At 41.0% G+C, this 18,684-nt stretch overlaps 1 protein-coding gene and 1 long non-coding RNA gene across 5 annotated transcripts in view; both read left to right on the top strand.

Annotated features, from left to right (window-relative positions):
• The window catches only part of RORA (RAR related orphan receptor A), a 389,378-nt gene that overhangs the window by 323,715 nt on the left and 46,979 nt on the right, over nt 1–18,684 (top strand). The window lies entirely within an intron of this gene.
• LOC116450339 lies at nt 2,904–10,876 on the top strand. Its single transcript, XR_004242764.1, has 2 exons — nt 2,904–8,617; nt 10,323–10,876. It is a non-coding gene; the product is annotated as an uncharacterized LOC116450339 (long non-coding RNA).

Below are 18,684 nucleotides of genomic sequence, written 5' to 3'. Positions count from 1 at the left end.
TTCCTTTTTGTACATAGATATTTGCATACTTCAGTTCTGGCGAAAATTTGAACAGTATAAATTGCTGTACTACTTAACAGGAGCAGCAGTAGCTGCTCTCCTCCTGTATCAACTGTAATGCTTCTCATAATGGGTGCATTTTTCCATTTGGCTTAATTAATTAGCTCATCTTTGTCTGTGTTTGATTTGTCAGAGCAGCTATTGTGAGAAAACACACGTTTTCTAGTGAATTTGTAGTTATTCCTTGGTCAATTTGGGAATTAATTAACCCATCTTGTGCACTGCAGAAAACTGCTTGCTGTAGAGTGCCCCTGCTTTTTCCTCTCCTTGGACTACCTCTTTTTAGAGTCCTGTAGAATTGGTCGTACGATGGATGTTGTGTTACCGGTTTTGGAGCACATAGATGTAAGTGAAGCCACCATCCAGTACTGGTTGGAGACATCAGGCTGGAGCTCTCCAGGGTTAGAGAGCTGTGTTTGCCACTATTGCTGCAGGGGCACCTTCTGCCATGAGGAGAGGGGCAGATTGATTGTGACTGTCTGGAGGAGCTGAGCTCGCACTCAGCTTTGTTTTCTGTCAAAGGGACACACCCTGCAGTTGTTAGATTGACAGAGATGCATTGTGTTAAGTTTTGGGGAGAGTTTTTCTTGTACAGTGGGTGCCTTATTGAATTAAAAGAAGTATTTCCTTAAAATATGAGTGCATAAAGATGTTTGTAACTGCTGGATAGATTCTTGTATCAACAGATAGTGAAAAAGCCAGACAGGTTAATTAAAGAGCCAGAGATGTTTCATTTGAGAAACCTCATATACATAGGCGCCTTCTAAATGGCTGAGGAAAACAGGCCCAGGGCATCGCTGACTCCCAGATGCTCGGCGGCGATAGCAGGGGAGCAGCCGCGGCTGGCAGCGCCCGTGGCATGGCTCTGGCTCAGGGCTGGCACTGGGGGCTGGAGTGGGGCCAGCTCGGGGAGCTAAATTAAGGAATTGATTTTCCTATTGTTCTCTTCAAGGAGGATCAAAATTCTCTCTCCTGCCTCCTGCATGGGATGCTTCCATGGACAGTCTGTGTGAAGCCTCTTGTAACAGGAGCGATGTTTCACCCTTGTATTTTTCTTGGTGGGTTGTTCTACTGCACATGATAGAATCTGGGTGAGCACTGAGAAGTAACTTCTGCCTGGACCTGAAAAAGGCCCTGAAAATGTGGTGTTTCCAGTGTTGCTATGGCTAGCTCTGTCCAGATTTCTTAAAAATCTGCTGGTATTTCTGGGATTAACTTTGCATTTCTCAGCCAGAAAGGTGGAGTGCAGCTCCTGGCTGCTTGGCATCATGGGTGCTGGAGTGCTCCCTCCTTTACATACACCTCACTAGCTCTTAACAACACTTTTCCTTTCTGAGCGGCGAAATGTTTTGGAAAAAGAGGAATCAGAATCTTTAACAGATTTGTTTCATTTCAAATAATTTTTCTCACTTACTAGAACCATCTAAAAATTATTGTATGGTTTACTCGCTTTAAAATGATAACTTGAGATGCAAATGTTCAGCATGGTGCATTTCTCTGGCCAGCACACTGACAATACACCTTTAAACTACTTGGCTTGGAGAGGAGCATCAGTAGCAGTACTAATTTTTGTTGTGGAAACCTAGAGCTCAGTATGGGGAAATGTTCCCTCCTTGCTGTCACTGTTCCAAAATACTCTAATTTTCTTCTGATGTTTTCCCTCTCAACCACAGTGTTTATACTTACAGAAGGGAAAAATAGCCAAATGTAAAGGTCACTCTAAAGCAGAGACCTTGTGAATACCAAAATCTCACTCCAAAGAATTTCAGCTCATAGGATTTATTTAAAAGCCCTCACAAAAATGCTTCAGAATGGAAATGCTTTTTTATGTCTCACTGAAAGCTGTAGCATTTAGTGGTGGTAAATTTGCACTTCATAACATGTTATTTCTGCCAGTGTTGATTACTGTTTTGTCGCAGAAGTAACTAACTTTGTAATTTAATCTGCCATGGTATTGTCAGCCTAAAATTCGATGTATAGACACTGCATTATGAAAAACTGTACTGCAGAGGCTGCCTCTGGCTCTCGAAGTGCCTGAACTGTAAAGCACTGGAGCCTGGCAGAGTAGCCAGAAAGGTACCACTACGTGCATGCCTTGGTTTGTCCTGTTCCCCGTGCAGCTACATCTGGTCACTGCTGGAGTCCAAGCACTATCCAGAATTACCTAAAAGAGAGTGAGGAAATACATACTTGACTAGCTAATTATACCTTATGTTAAATATACTCAGATTTATTAGCCAATGCTTGTATTAATTTGTAATACCTGAAAAACCTGATTAGGTCTTGATTTTTAAACAAGTTATCAGTCCAGAAGAGTAGCACAGTTCCTGTGGAAATTCCGAAAACAAGTTACTAAGAAATCTGACTCATAAAGCAAATGCCTCATGAAATTTGAATGTTTAGAAGGAAAAATGACTGGCAGCTCCTCTTGTAAGTGTGCTAGTTGCAATAAAGAATAAAAGTTCAACATCAAAGAGATCACCGCTTAGTCTGTGGCGTATTTGTACATCAAAGAACAAATACAGGACAAAAGGAACTGTACAGAGATACAGTTCATCCTTGCAGACAGGTCCCCGCGGAATGCTGTAAAGAGCTGCTTTCATAACGTGGAAATGATCTCTGGCACATCTTCATTTCTGATTTGGGGAATAGCAGCAGTGTCTCAGAATCCGCTCATGCCAATGCGCTCGCTAAGAGCGTCGGAGCTTACCTGATGTCAGCGCTGCTGTTTGTGTCTCCGTGTGACTCAGGTGTGTCAGCCTGGGTGACAGATGGGAGCTGTGTCTGCAGCAGTGCCGTGTCACTGAGGGGAGGGTGGGCAAAGGGGGTCTCAGATGCTTAGATGAAAGGGAAAGGTCTGCTTTTTCATTTATTTGTTGTTATGCCAGTGGTCAGGTACTGTATCATGTTGTCTGAAGACGTTGTGGAGACTCCTTTCTTGGATATACTCAAACCTCAACTGGACACAACCCTGAGCCTTATTTGACCCTGCTTTGAGCAGGGGCTCCATCAAGCAATCTCCAGAGATGCCTTCCAACATCAACTCTTCTATGATCCATGAGAACAACTCTTTTGTAGTAAGGCAGCTGTCTACTTAATGTTTTTAGTTATGGCCTTTCTTAGCACAAGACGCAGTTCAGCCAAAAATGTGACCAGCTCTGGCGCAGGAAAAGTCCTCCACCTGTTTTTTACTGCTTTTCTGAGCTTTTGTAATGTGAAAGCTGGATGTATTTCTACTGATTTGTGTCTTAAGTAGTTTGGTGGGGTTTTGTTGTTTTTTCTTAATCTTGAATTCCCCCTTAAATTAGAAAGGTTCTGGATGTCTGCCATAGAATTAAAGAAAAGTGTTCTTGGGTATGTAGAGCATGTCCTTTCACACAGGTCATGGGAAGTTGGTCAAGGAAATCGTTGGACTGTCGGTGACCAATTGGTGAATCGTACTGAAGGCAGTGGAGACTTTGCTATTAATTTGAATGTCTCTGTTTTAATATTAAAATGTTAAGTAGGTCACATCTGTTCTTCAGTTCTAGTCTTTCTACTTAATTTGTATCTCTGTATGTGGTGACTGTTTATGTGATACACAGAAACGTTAATCATAAAATCCAGACTAAATCTGAATTCTCCAAAGTTCAAGTGTGCTTGGATCAACGGTTTTAATAACAGTTCCACCTTTTAGGAGATAGTATTGTCAGCAGACTCGTTTCTTTTACTGCAGAACTAAAAATAGTTACAATCTCGTGGAATCATTAAGAAATACAAAGGGTTTCTGTTAAAAACCCTGGGGAAACCTGATTAGGCAGGCTACTGTATAATTAATTGATGTGCTACTACACTTGGAGAAAGAGTGCATCAGTAAACAGAAGTCAGAATGTAAAAGGCTAAGAAGAACTGCTGGGAATTGTGTTAAGACATCAAGGCTTGAAAATAACAATTTGAGCACCTCAGGAGAGGCAAGCATTTGCATTTGGTGGAAGGACAGAAAACTCTCCAAAAGGCCAGGGCAGGGGGATCTGTGAAGGAAGGCTCAGGCATGTGCTTAGCACTTCCTTTGCCATTACTGGTCACAGTATTTTGTACTACCTTCAAGTTGATGTTCTGATAGTTCCCTAGACTATATTCTTACATTTGTGAAACAGTGTCAGGCAAAGTGTTGTTAGAATGTTCCTTTTGTTAATGCTGTCCTTTAAATACATTCATTCTGATAAGTAAGTTGTTGCCTAAGATATCACATGGATCACTGATTTGGGCCATTGTTTGTTTTGTTTGCTTTGAGACCGGAAGTAATTGTCAGCAAGCAGTCTGTAATTATCTCTTTGGAAAAGTCAGGATCTTCTGTAAAGTTACTGTAAAGAGGCTGTGCAGCAGTTGTGTACGTAGATATTAGGGTGGCTGTGATGACAACATGCATGAATTATTCTTCCAGAAATATGTTTAAAACCAATCCCTACCCCACTGCAGTGGCGTCACCTGGAGAAGAAATTCCATTTTGGGACGGTCCGTGTACCGTGACAAGGCCCTGTGGCCAAGGAGGAAGATAAAGCTGTTGCCATGAGCTTTTGCCCCTTCAGAAATGGACATTTTTGGCAATTTGAGGAAGACATTACAGGAAAGATTGATTCCTGTTTCTCTGTTTGGAGAAAAGTGTAACGCAGCTGTTTTTAAGGAGGCCCATTTCTGTGTCTGTTGTGTTGCTGATAGGGAGAAATGGGCTGTGCTTGAAGATCCTTACCAGCTAAGTGGCTTCCCTGGATCTTGCGACATGCTGGAGACCTTCTGACAGCAATGGCTGCTCATTCTGCACGCAGGGGTGCTGGGGAGAGTTGAGCATGCGCTGCGTGCTGAAGTCAAGCCTTTTCTCAGGAAATGATAATAATTGGTTGTAAATAGTGACCACTGTTCTCAAGTAAATATAGTGGCTGTGCAAGTACCTTGCTCTGAGGAGTGAACTGCCGACGTGTTTGTGCCGTGCTGTTAAAAGAAGGTGGAGCTTTCCTCACTCGAATGTGTCAAGTCCTGACCTGCTGGCTGGGACAGACTGTGTTTGGGCAAGACAAGAGCTTTACATTTTAGAAAGACAAATCAAATTAATTCAATTTATATGTTAAATTGAAGGAACTTTTGAAAAAGTTCACTTTTGAATTACCAAAAAAAAAAATCCAACAAAAAACAAAGCACGTCAACAATGAACTTTTTGAGACTTCTTCCCACCTTCAGAATACCCAGAGTGTCCGGTTAACAGTTTATTTCACAGAGCGTGTGTACGTGCTTGCTCAGGCACAGTTGCCAGCAGCTCATAAAATCAAAATCCCAAAATGAAATCCTTCAATACGTTTCTCTTTCCCCTCATTGAATTGAATTGAAAAATTTCTTAGGGAGGTGCCAGCAAAAATAGTGTGGGGTTGTGTAGCTTAACTTCTTTTCTTGGGCTGTTGCCACAGCATTAGCGATGGGGTAACTCTGCTAAGTTCAAATTTTGTATTAGCAGAGGGTGGGATCTCTTTACATGTGAATGAATATCCTGAATGGGCAACATGCACAGATGTCCAACTTGTTTCTTTGGAGCCTAAAGTTAAAGTTCTAGGAGCATGTCCAAAGCTGGCATGAAGCTGTGTATCTCACATGAAAAGCACTGCTGTGAGCTGGCAAAGGCATTAGTTCTGAATTGGAGTCAGTTTTTGTTGGCCAAGCATTTTTTCATAGAAGTTTTACAGTTTCTGAGGACTCTTATCTACTTCCAGTGTAAAAGCACCTTAGTAATTGAAATTACATAGCACAACTTCAAATATAATCGCCAAATAGAATGTGGGAGAAGAATTAATTTAATTATAATTAATTCCAGTTTTCAGAAAATTATTTCAAAGTTGTCTTAAGCTGGATACCAAAATGGTTATCACTTTGGAAAATGTTCCAAGTCTCCAAACATCTCAGTAAAGTGTCTGTTTCACAAAGGACTACTTTGATCCAGCTATCTAAGAGATTTATCCAAGGAGACGAAACCCAGATTGCTTGCTGCTAATCCAGTGCTTTGCAAATAAGATTTTAATTTTTATTCCCTTCTCTTCTTTTTCAAGAATTCAGGCGAATATACAATGGGATGGTTTCTTCCCATAAATAATTAAGCCCATTGTAAGCAATGTCTGTAGAAAGTAGTCCTGAGATTCATTTAGTTTTAAGTACCTACTCATTTTTTCCTTTTGAAAATAATACCACGTCCCAAGCAATTTGAATGCTCATAAATCACGTTAGTTGAAGGGGAGAAATTATTCCAAACTTATCCTCTCAAGGGTGTTTTGTTGTCCCAAAGACTGTCTAAAGGAAGAAGTTGTCCTTTGGCTGGACTCACAGCAAGCAGCCCCAAGGTTGGTGTAGCAGGTCCTGTTTGTATTTCTCCTCACATGAGTGGAGCTGCCTGTGTGCACCAAACATGCAGCTGGTCCCTGTCACCAAATGCAGGCTGAGCTGTTTCTGTGCAATACCTGGCTGGTGACACTGGAAGAACTCTTCCCTCCTTTCACCTGGGCCAGTAATGACATGAGATCTCTTGGTGAAGCTGTGCTTGTGTTACTCGAAATCATATCTTTTTCATTATGATACCAGATAATTGAACAACCTAATCAAAGCGGATTTAGCATGGCCTGAATGAATAAAAAAATATTCCCATACAAAAAAATTTTGAGTTTAAATACTATGGTGTTTTTCAGGGAAAAGAGCATGACACAAGAAAACAAAGGACTGCATTCTGAAAGAGACAATACCAGCAATGCTGGGGGAATGAAAATAAGCATGTATTTGTTTACCTGCCCACTAATGCCATCACAGTAGTTCCAAATACATTGTTCATTTGAATTAAAGAACCCACCTAAACGTTTAAAGACATTATTTATTAACAATAACTGGTTTTAATGTCAAGTGAGGGTAAATTAAGTTGGTTACACAATTTATCAGACGCTGCTAAATGTTGTGGATGTTATTAGTCATTAAGTAACCAACAGTTAGTCTGGCAGTTTATTAAATCTCAGGACATTAGATGCAGGAGTCTCTCCATGTTTTCTTTATGAAGAGCACCTCAGAGTAACATTAGCAATATGTAGATATGTATAAATTCTTCCTTCTCTTTTTCCTCATTTCTCTCTTACTGACTGCTTTAAACCTCATTTAGTTTTTTTTAATGAAAACATTTTTTTTTGTGAAGTGAATCTGTCAGAAGAAGTAAATTGATATGTCATGGCTTGGCTTTGTGATTTGCAGGGTGTTTTTTTTCCTTGTTTTAAGCAGATGCAGAAGGTGTATTTTGATGCTGTTACACTGTGATGGATGAAAAAACTGCACTGACTTTTATCCAGGAGAGGGAAGCGAGTTGTTTTCTTTCAAGGGCTGTAGATCAATTGATGTCTTACAGAAGTAATACCATGAAAGTGGGGAAGAACTCCTCTTTGATACTCAAGTCTTTCTATTTCAGTTGGTACAGTAATGGGCTTTTGAATTAAAGGTTTGTTAAAGCTTGTATCTATTTCAGAGTATTGACAGCCGAAGCAGACTCACTGAGCCAGAATTTATATGTTTATGCAAGCCTGTTAAAATCAGAATTTATGTTGACTGTACTAATGTGTAAGCTTTAATACCACTGTTATAAAGAAGGCTGCTATTTGAATTTTCAGTGAAGTAAATTTCTTTCAATATGCCTTTGAGTTATGGTTTGTAACTGTATTCATATAAATAAATGCTTTCAGCCAAATGCTGTTGAACTAATTCCATTTTGAAGACATTAATTATATTTAGCTCACTGAAAAAAAGGAGGGGGAAGGCATCAACTAACCCTATATAAAAGTGACAACAGAATTGTTTTGTGAAGAGGCTTTGGGCCTCTTAAGCTACGAAGAGTGAGTGGTTTCTTGGGTTGGTTGGTGTTGTTTTAATCAAAGAAGTGTGAACAGAAGCTAGATAATGCATTGCTATACTGCAAAGACAATTCATTTTGAACAGACATTTATACACTTAATGCTTTTTGCTTTTATCATGTTAAGGTCTTTGCAATAAAATCTGGTTATGCAGTGACTCTAGTTGTTTGTGCAGGAAAAAACAACCTTGGTTTTTCATCGTAAATCCATTCGCTCTTGTCAGATTGGTAAATTTTCAAGGTAAATTTCTTCTGATGTATGTTCAATTGAAAAAGTGGTTTGTTGCAGTCAACTTAATGTAAGAGAGAACTTACAGCTTTGACTTCTTATAGAGTGTGTGTGTGTATATATATATATATATATAAATATATATAGTGTGAAGCTTACAATAGAGTGTTAACCAATCATCAAAAGTGAAATCTAGCTGCAACCAAAACAAAAACCAAACCAAAATTTTAGTGCCATTTGTGTGAGCCTGCTGGTTACACTTTAATAAGATTTTGTGTTTCCAGGAGTTAGAAGACATAATAAACCTGAGCATTGCTGATTGCGGTTTCCCAAAGACAGATTGGGAAATAAATAGTGTGTGTGTTTTTAGGGTGGAGCATGGTACTTCTGCCATTTCGATCCTTATCCTTCCATTTTGGCTATTCCATTAGGTGGGTGCAAGAATTTTCCTGCTTGGAATTCACATTGCCCTGGGATCACATAGGCTGCATGCAGAACTGTCATCTTGCTGAAGTGCTGTGTAATTGCCTGATCCTCTTTCCTTTGCTGTCTAGTTTCTCTTTTCTTTCATTTCATTACTTTCATTTCTTCTCCTTCATGTTAACGTTCTTCATCTCTAAATCACTTTGTGTTCTTCTTTCACTCTCTTTTGAAAGCAAACTGCCAGTGCCTTATTTAATCTCTTTATCAGTGTAGTGAGAGGTAACAACACGACTGTGCATTTTAGGCCCTTTGTAACCAGTTGTTTCAGATCAGGGTGAGAGTGAAAGAGCTCTCTGGGACATCTCTGTGCTTTACCTTTTTAACACTGCATGCTCGGTGTTTCAAGGGACCTTGGGTCCTTTAGAAGCCTTACGGAATATTTCCAAGAACACCAGAGGGTCGTGACAACTGGGCAAAACTGTCTCTCCATCTGCACTTTTAATTGTCTTTCCATCTACCAAAATTCACATCTGGTCTCTTAAAGCTATGCTTCCTGCCTGCCACCCCCAAAACATTTCTGACTTCATTAGCATCTTGTGGCACTCTGTGCCGGGGTACCCCCAGATGTCATTGGCACCCTCAGGAAACTTCAGTTGTTCTTGTTTGTTGTTTTACTTGAGAAACTGATGCTCTCAGATTTGCTGTGTTGGAGGAAAGAGATGTGGAATTAACCTGCTGAGCTGCTGCAGTATCTGAAACATTTTAATTGTTCATCATGAGCTCCCTAAACGTACATAAACTTTTCTGGTTACCAGCGTGATTAACCAGAAGCTGACCACAAGCTTGATTTTAGGAACGTGTCAATGAAAGCTCTGCCTTGCTTGTAGACTGCCCAGTAAATTTAGGATGAACTAGCATGAAGCAAGAAAGCTGTCTGGAGTTACTCTTAAACAAGTCATTTTACAAAACACAGCAAACATCACCTAAATCACATATGAGGTACACAAAACCGGAGTTATAGTGGAGTGAGCTGATCAACAAGTTCTGGAACTAAATAGTAGGAAGCAAGGAAAATGCAAAAGATGATAAAGTTTTTTACTTCCATTAAAGATTGTTGGAACAGGGACAATCTTTTTGTCTGCATATAGTACATATAATGCTTTGTTTATGAGGTCCTCATCTAAAACTGTGGTTGCTCAGCTCTACTGAAGCAGCAGTGATGAACGAGCTTCTCCCAGTGTCCTTCCTGCTAGCTTCATCTTCAAGAGGAGAACCCAGTGCTGGCATGTTTGCTGATATTGATAGCCAGGAGCCATTATTTATGGTGTATCAGGTGGCTTACAACAGTGGTCTCAAAACTCGTGCACCCCATCATTAAAAAACAAAATCACTAGATCTCAGAAAGTCTCATAGATCAATTGATTTTTCATTAATGCATTGCAGTTTCTTGATAAACTACTGACTTACGATAACATACATTTTCCACTCATCCATAAGAAACAAAATTCATACTGGAAAATGCTTTCCTTTTTAAATTGCTCACTTCATAGTGTGTTTCCATCTTCTGCCCCACTCCTCTGATTTTGTCCAGCTCTGGCTTATATCTCAGCTATAGTTTGAAAATATTCCTGGTAGTTTTAATCATGGATATAGCTTGTGTATATATTGTGATTGCATGCATCTAATGTGCAGCTTATCTGGTTTCTTAAACAGAGGAATCTCCAGACTCAATTCAGAAACTACCTGTGGGTAATACCAGGGAAAGCCCATCATTCAAACTCATCATTCCTTGGTTTCTCAGTTTCTAGAAGACCTTCACACAGAGCTTTGCCATGGACTGTTTGAGCTAACTGATTTTGTATTGGCGTCTTGCTTCAGTTGAACATGGTAATTATGGAGTGCTTCTCTCTGCTGTCTTTGAAACTTGAAAGTACCCCAAATAAACTAAAACCCAAATAGAACAACTAAAAATATTCATCAAAAATTTTACAGCTTTCTGTGTCTGTGTGTATTCTCGCTTCTTTCTTATTTTGTGCTTGCTTTTTTTTTATTAAATACTCGAGGGTTGGCAGTGCTGTGAAGTAGAACAGTGAAACATAAATATTAATTGTGGTAGAAATATTGTCTAGAATCTCATTCTTGTTTTAGTTGGAAATAATACTCAATTGTCTTGGCCGTGCTGGAACAAAGACAAGACCTAAGGGATGTGCATTTGTTTGGCTGCAACTTTATTAACACACTTGGGAACAGTGCCTGGCAATAAATCACACAGTGAGTCACTGCCTATTCCTTGATCGTTCCTACCTCTGGAGAGCTTCTGCCAGCCCTCCCCTCCCGGGCTGGCTCCCTGCACTGCAGGGCCACCACAGGTTTTGTGTGTTGGCGTGAGGGGAGGCTCTGCAAGGGGAGGGTCATTGCCTGGCACCAGAGGGTGGGAGCCACAACTGCTTTTTCCCAGCTTTCTCAGAGAACCACTGCTGGCCTGGCTTGGCTCGTCTTGGGTTTTTTTTCCTTTCCCTGGCAAGGTGAAAAACCGCGGGAATGTATTTAAGACAGGTACCACCTAGGAGTGGCAAGGCCTGTACCTTCCCACTGCTGTTCTTGAGTAACACCTAATTTCAAAGGATCACTGGCATAGATAAGGGGCTGGTAATCCTTTGTTTGCAGGGGCTCAAACTGCTCTCTTCAGTTTGGGGAAGGCTTTAAATTTTAAGGGCAGAGATGCAAATTGCAGCCCAGTTGATAATGCATGTTTTTCAACCCCTCTCACTCTGGGAGCCACACATGTAAGAGGAGTGTCTGCCCTGTTATTCTGGATTGTGACTGATTGTTATTCTGGATTCTGCCTGGCTCTTTCCTGCTGTCTCCACTCACACTGTAGAAGTATATTGGTCAAAAATTCCCTGTCGTTAAGGTCAGTGAGACAAGTGCAAAATAGCTGAATGGGTTAAAAAGTTAGTATTGTTGCCTCACTGGGGGGAATTCAGAGGTTCTAAGTGCTAATTTAGTGTCCTACTAGTGTATGTTCCCAAAATGGATTTTTTAATTTAGCAGTGGCAAGTCTAGTTTGTTCGGGCAAGGAGCACTTCTCCCTTCCCTGACATAAAAAAGTGATTCCAAAAAGTTGAAAGTTGCAGTGCTGTAGTGGCTCTGTTTCCTCTGGAAACCCTTCTGTTCTTTTCTGTGTAAAGATGATAAACTGCCCTCGATGGGACTGAGGTGTAAGCAGGCTGGAACTCCCCCGGAGCCTGGAGATGGCCACGTTCCAGCTGTAGGACTGTGTGAAGGCACAAGGGGAAGCCCTGGTCGTGTTTCAGCTCTGGGTTGTCCATTCTGGGACAGAAGTGTGAAGGACCAGACAGGCCCTCCCCCCTTATGTAACACTGCACAATGTGGAGCTGAGTCTGTGTTTTAGAAAAGTGGTGGTGTTGATTAGTTAGTTGGTCATGAAATCATAGGCAATTTATTTTTTTAAATAAATGTAATAACAATATTTGTGCATGCTGATTTTGAATGTCATTCATGTTGCAACAGAGCTTTTGATGGATTAATTACGTCATTTGTAAGCAAAGACCAGACAAACAAAGATGAAGTTCACCTGAGTTTTGACTGAGAAACTAAAAAAATTACTGTTTGTTATCTGTGTTCTGAGGATTGTCATCAACTGGTCTTAGTGCTCAGATATTTGCCTTACAGAGAGATGGTCGTGTTGTTACACTGGAAATGAAGCAGGTGAATTCACTGGTGCACAGCAACAGTGACAAATCTGTTTTCCAGTCCTGGGTTATGGTTTTAAAAGCAAGGCAGTAATTGTTACTTAGTTCCTGTAATCGGTAAGCTCATATGTTTCAAAGAAAACCAGAAGTATTTGGTGTGTGGGCTAGGTGATAACTCATGACAGAAGTTCAGCTGTTGTTCGAAAGCATATTTCAGCTCCTGCTTTGGCTCCTGAAAGCTGTAATTGCAGACTTAGTAAAAGCTTTCTCTTGTTTGTTTTTCAATATTGACTGTTTGAATTAAGGTGTTTGTTAAAATGACATGATTTTAAAAGGTTTTAGACCTCTAGGTTAAGTAAATCGCATGATACTGAAGACTGTGGATCTGTCAAGTTACATCCTATACTATTTAAAGAAAAGGAAAGAAACAGCTAAAATTTGTGGTTTAGTCCCTTTTCACTTTACCCTCTTTAGTCAGTGTAGGCAGAACAAGGATTAGTAATGTCTGGTCCTCTTTCTAGTCTGTTTCTGGTCATCCTAGGATGAAAACTGTGTTTTACTTAATTTGTTTTGTACCCGAGTTTTGCACTTAGATATTGTACTGGTTTATGAATACTAGAAAATTAAGTTATTTGTGGATTTTATTCTATGCTCTAAGCACAAGCAAGACATTTGACACTGTATGATCAGAAAAATACATTATCTGCCCTCCCTGTTGAGCTTACATCTGAAAATGTAGGACAATCAACATGGCTTTTATAGAATGGTCTTTACATCCTCCAACAACTTGTAAATGTATATTTGTGAAAACCAGGGTTTCCACCATTGAATTCTTTGTTCCAAATCTAAATGTTTTCTAAATGTTTTAGAATTTCTCCGGTGAAAGTTTGTCAAGATAGCACATACAAATTGTGCTGAAAAGTGATGGTGGCATTTCATTCCAAGTAAAACTAAATGTAGGAGATGTCCTGCCTTGTATGAAATCCTTATGCTGCATTACTAAGAAGTACACAGTCTTAAAAAAACCACTTGGTGCAACTTAGTAAACTTGGTTTTCTGGAATTGTATGCAGATAGGTATCATCACTTCTGGAATGTGCTTTTTCCCTGGGCCAGGGCTGCCAGACAGAGCTCTCTGACAATCTCTTTATCTGTAGGGTTGTCTATAATGTTAGTTAGTGAACTCTTTGAAAAACCAGCTTCCATGAGTTAATTTATGCACAAAACATCACTGAGGGATGTGTTTTACCTGTTTCACAAGTAGGGGACTGAAGCATAGCTTAAGGGACGTGGCTTGGGCCACACAAGAAGCCTGTGTCATAGCCAGGAATCAAGAGATTCACATTTCCTTGCCTAACCACACAAATTCAGAAAATAAGTAGTTGAAGAAAAGCAGATGCAACACTGAGGATTTGAGTCTTGGGTATGTTTTACAGGGTGCTTAACTCTCTGCCCATACAAGCAGAAGGTTCTGCTGTGGGAGGCCAGTAATGCTTTTACATTCATAGAATCGTAGAATGGCCTGGGTTGGAAGGCACCTTAAAAACCAACTCGCTCCAACCCCCTGTCATGGGCAGGGAGACCTTCCACTATCTTAGCTTGCTCAGAGCCCCATCCAGTCTGGCTTTGGACACTTCAGGGATCCAGGAGCATCCGCAGCTTCCCTGGGCAATCTGTGCCAGGGCCTCACCACCGTCACAGGGAACAACTTCTTCCATATATCCCATCTAAACCTTCCTCTTCCAGTTTGAAGCCATTCCCCCTTGTGCTATCACCTCATGGCCTTGTCCCAAGTCCCTCTCCAGTTCTCCTGTAGCCCCTTTAGGCACTCTCTAAGGTCTCCCTGGGACTTTTTCCTCTCCAGCCTGAACAGCCCCAGCTTTCCCAGTCTGTCTCCATAGCAGAGCTGCTCCAGCCTTTGGAGCACCTCTGTGGCCTCCTGGCCTTGCTCCAGCAGGTCCAGGTCCTTATGCCAGAGGCCCCAGAGCTGGACTGCTCTGCATGGCTTGGTTTCATTGGCAAACTTGCTTTGAGGGTGCACTCAGTCCCACCCTGTACATGTCCAACAAAAATTCCTGCTGGTCTGAGTGCAAGGTGCCAGGCTGGCTGCAGACTTTGTAGCCTGCCTTGTATTTTGGTAGGGCAGGATTTTCACTTTAACTCACTGCTACAACTTCATAATAATTATTATTTATGGCTGATGCCCTCATCCAAAGGACTAAGGGAATACAATTTCAGTGTTAATCCTTTCCAGGGATTTTCAGAATATCAGCCCAATGACTCAAAATCCTAAGGCAGGAGCAAAAATCCTGAGGTTGGTATTTCAATTTACTGCTGTCTTTGGGGATTCTTATTTTCCTTAGGTTTGTGTTTGTTTTTGAATATGTGCTTCTAATCTAGCAAGGACATAATGAGCTCTTGAGACATAATAAGCTCAGTAAGACTTGAAACGCTATTTACCGCTTGAAGTATTTACGTGTCTTCTATTCCTATTCGTGTATCCAAGCACAATATGGTATTTAATAGAGCCTCACAGATAGGAAGCCTGTAATCCTAATGTTCTGCAGGTACAAACTGAATTACAGAAAGGATGTGCCCAGCTTCATGAAGCTGTGTAATCATTTCACTCCTGGTGTGTTCGGCGAGTCCTGCACAACTTACAGGAGTTCGATGTGTGCCTAACTCTGCCATGGTTCTGTGGTTCACACGGACAATCCTTGTGACAGCACAGGCACTTGGAGTCACATCTTTTCAATCCTGTAGTAGCAATCCTGAGCGGAAGAAATGTTTCCCATATGCTCCTGAAGGAAGGCAGGAAAATTCAGGCTGGAAGGAAAGGACAGGTTGTAACTGTGAGGAAAACAAGCTGTTGGAGCAACTTCTTTTAGAATTGAGCTGTGTTTTCTATCACTTGATGGCTCTGTGTGCATAATTACGGCACGTAAAAAAGAAGTGCCTTCTAGTATCACTGGCCTGTATGGGCATCATACAAAACCTGCTGGGTGATACTCCATCATCTCTATCACACAAAAGGTAAATTTGAATATAATGTTACCTACCACTCTCATGTTTCTGTTTATCTAAATTTTCCTTGAACTGATTCCATCGTGCTGGTGCTGGAAGCAATGTGTTCACAGAATTTTTTTCAGTCCTAATCCTATGATATTTTGTATCATTCAGTTTTATCTCTCCGTGTCAGAAATTTTGGAATTGGGAATATGAGGAAGGAGAATGGGATACAGTCTATCCCTAAATGTTGCACAGCTAAATTAACACATCGGCACAGTGCAATTATTTTTGCACATACAGAAGACGCCTCCCTGTAAATTCCTTGTGACATAAGGTTTCTGACTAAAATTAGGTCATGGCTATTTAACTGTTTAGGTGTCCACCCAGGAGGGAGCTACAGAGAGCTCTTTCAATTCCTTGCAATCAACAAGTAAGTAGCAGCTACTCTCATTTATCCTCTAAGGAAATAGTCCACCAAAAATAATATGTTGATTCCTTGGCCCCTCCCTGTCACTAATCACTCAGCTCTTGTAGCTACAGACTGACTTGGCCTTCAGCACCACAGTGTCCAAGTGCCTCAGTCATTAATTTTCAACTTACGACACTTCGGTGATGTAAGAAAGCATTGTCCTCGTTTCACAGCTGAGGAATTGACACATCAAATAAGTGACTTGCTTTAAGTTTCACAGCAATACTGGCCATAGAAACCAATGACTTATTCATAGACTATTCTGTTTCTTGGAAAACCAACCCTGTGTTCCTTGTCCTTCTGCCTGCTACCCCAGATCTCCTCGGACCAATTTAGCAGGCTAAGGGTTTAGGCCTGTGTGTATTTTAGCCTCCCATAAGCTGGCATTGCCAAACAAATGCACCCCTCCCTTGTGTGAGCACAAGCAGCATCTCCGCAGTCACGTGGAGAATTAAGTCAGGAAACTGATTCAGGTTAAAGTTAATCCCCCTAGAACAGTTTCAACCTGAGTCGTTCCTCATTTGGCTCTCGAGGTGCAGCTGTAGAGGCACCACTGAAGGGGGGAGAGGGAGGGGAGGCGAGGCCAGCTCTGCTCAGTGACTGGAGGTTTCTGTTGGCTAAAATGCTTGTGGAGTTAGTGGGGTCAAGTTCATGAAAACCTTAATCAAAATAAGTTCTAGTTTCTTCTTTCTCTGGAGTGCACATCACATGCCTTGAGGTTTTCTCCATGTTTATAGAGCCCACCCAAAGCACAAGGACAAACTGTGTCCAGAACACAGAGGAGGTTTTTGGATCAGTCCTTGCTCTGGGGACATTTTAGATCTTTCCTGCATGGCAAGTTTTTTCTGTGTGGCTGCTATCATTAAAAATGTTTAATTGTGTATAACCTTTTTCTGTTTGAAATGAAACTATTTCTGAGTAGTTGCAAATGGAGAGAGGAGCATGGTTACCAGGATAAGGACATTTGTAGAGGGAATAAAGTGCTATAAGTGTGGAGCTTAATACCTCATCTCATCCTGCACCACACTGACCTATGTGAGCCCACATTCCTTTGCCTTTCTGCCCTGAGTGGTTCCATAGAAAAGACAAATTGGAATTGCGTGCATGTTTTTTAGTCTTTAGGTGGAGCCTGTCTGCCATGACTTCTAACATGTGAGTCAGACACATGGGGAGAATCCTCCTATTTTGCTGATCCCTCTCTCAAAAGAGGTGTTCAGAGGGCTTCCCAATTGCTGTGCTGAGGTGAATGTCCAGCTTTGAAAACAAAATACCAAATCCTGCTGCTTCATTTGAAGGACTACAGTGTAGGAGAACCTGTAACTGTGGAATGACACCCTCATCCTGACTACATCAGAAGTCCTCAAGAATTTATGCAGGGACCTTGGCATGCTAATAACTTGGTTGTTGATGACTAAGGCAGGAAGAAGGGTGCCAGTGACGTCTAAAAGGAGACTGAAAGGAGTTCTTGCACTTAAAAAATTGCTGCTGAAGAGAGCGAAACATCTTTTAATGAGTGCTGTTAGTATCTTTAACATGAGGATGATAACCTTTTCACTTGGACTGCCCCATGACCCCCTGAGAATCTTTCTTGCCATCTTTGTTGCTGAACACTGTTCCCCAGCTTTCCTGCTTTTTTATTTTGTGGCTGGAGTGTGAGTCCTGGCTGAGAGAGTGAGAGGATGTTGCAGATGGTCCTTAGCGCCGTAAACTTCTGTTGCAGAAAAACTCTGGTCTCTGTCAGCCGCAGCCCCTGTTCCAACCCGGCCACCTCAAGCCTCAAAAGAAGCATGTGTGGGATTGTTGTATTTAGGGGTTTTTTGTTCAGGCCTTGTTCAAAGGTTCAAGATTGGGGCATAGATCTGTTTGATTTTCCTCCTCAACTGAACACAGATCATAACATTTAGAGCACAACCACTTTGTGTCGTAGGAACCTAACAAGAACCAAATTTTAACATAGTCACTAGTTCCTTTGAAGGAGGCAGTGTTAGCAATTATGATCTAGACTAGACGTTGGTAAAAACTTACCAAATAATTATAGGCTTCCTAAAGGAGTGTAGTATGAGTAATTGCAGGTTTAAAAATGTTATTATGAGGAGTAGTTTATACCGAAACTTCCTCCTGCTCTTTAAAACCAGAATCCATAACTCTCATCATGCCACAGCAAATGCTTGCCCTTCTCCACAGAAGAATGTAGACTTGCCTTATTGTACAGCTAATGTTCTGTGGTACATTATTTAAATTAGCATATAATAGAAACCTAATTGCCCACTAGGGCCCACAGCTTTAGCTGGTGGAGATCAATGTGCATCCACTGAAGTCAGTGTAGCAATGTTGATTTTCACCCTTGAGGATCTGGCTCAGCAGCTTGTTTCTATTCCAGGCATTGTTAAAGGAGATAGTGCGTTTAGAATATTAAACCATGGCATTGTCAGAGATAGTCAACTCAATTTATGTGCAAGTGAAGAGAAATAAAGCAGTAAAACTATTATTTTTATCTGAGGATTTCAATTTTCGTTGTCAATTATTCATATTGACTGATCTGCTACAACAGGGAAATCATGAGCATGGGGTCATCTTGTTGTGGTTTTAATTTCCTACATCTGTAGTTATCTAATCCTCTCAGTGTGAGCAAGTACGATTAGTATTTATTTCTATTCTGTGTGCCAGTGCCCTGGGCCAGGTTCTGTGCTAAATCCAAAGTGACTCTCCTACTTAATTGGCATTAACTTGTGCTGCAGTAACATAAATAAGAATTTGTACTTTCTGTGTGAAGCACTCACAGCTCCCCAGACAGATTTCTTCTATGTGGATATTCTCCCCCCATGTTAAGGCTTGTGATAAATCTGTATTTTTTACTCAGTTTGGAACTTTTTCTAGGAATG

This window comes from Corvus moneduloides, chromosome 13 (genome assembly GCF_009650955.1).
Source record: "Corvus moneduloides isolate bCorMon1 chromosome 13, bCorMon1.pri, whole genome shotgun sequence".
NCBI lineage: Eukaryota > Metazoa > Chordata > Aves > Passeriformes > Corvidae > Corvus > Corvus moneduloides.
Note: the sequence above shows the minus strand (reverse complement) of the source record. Positions and strands in the feature narration are given on the sequence as shown.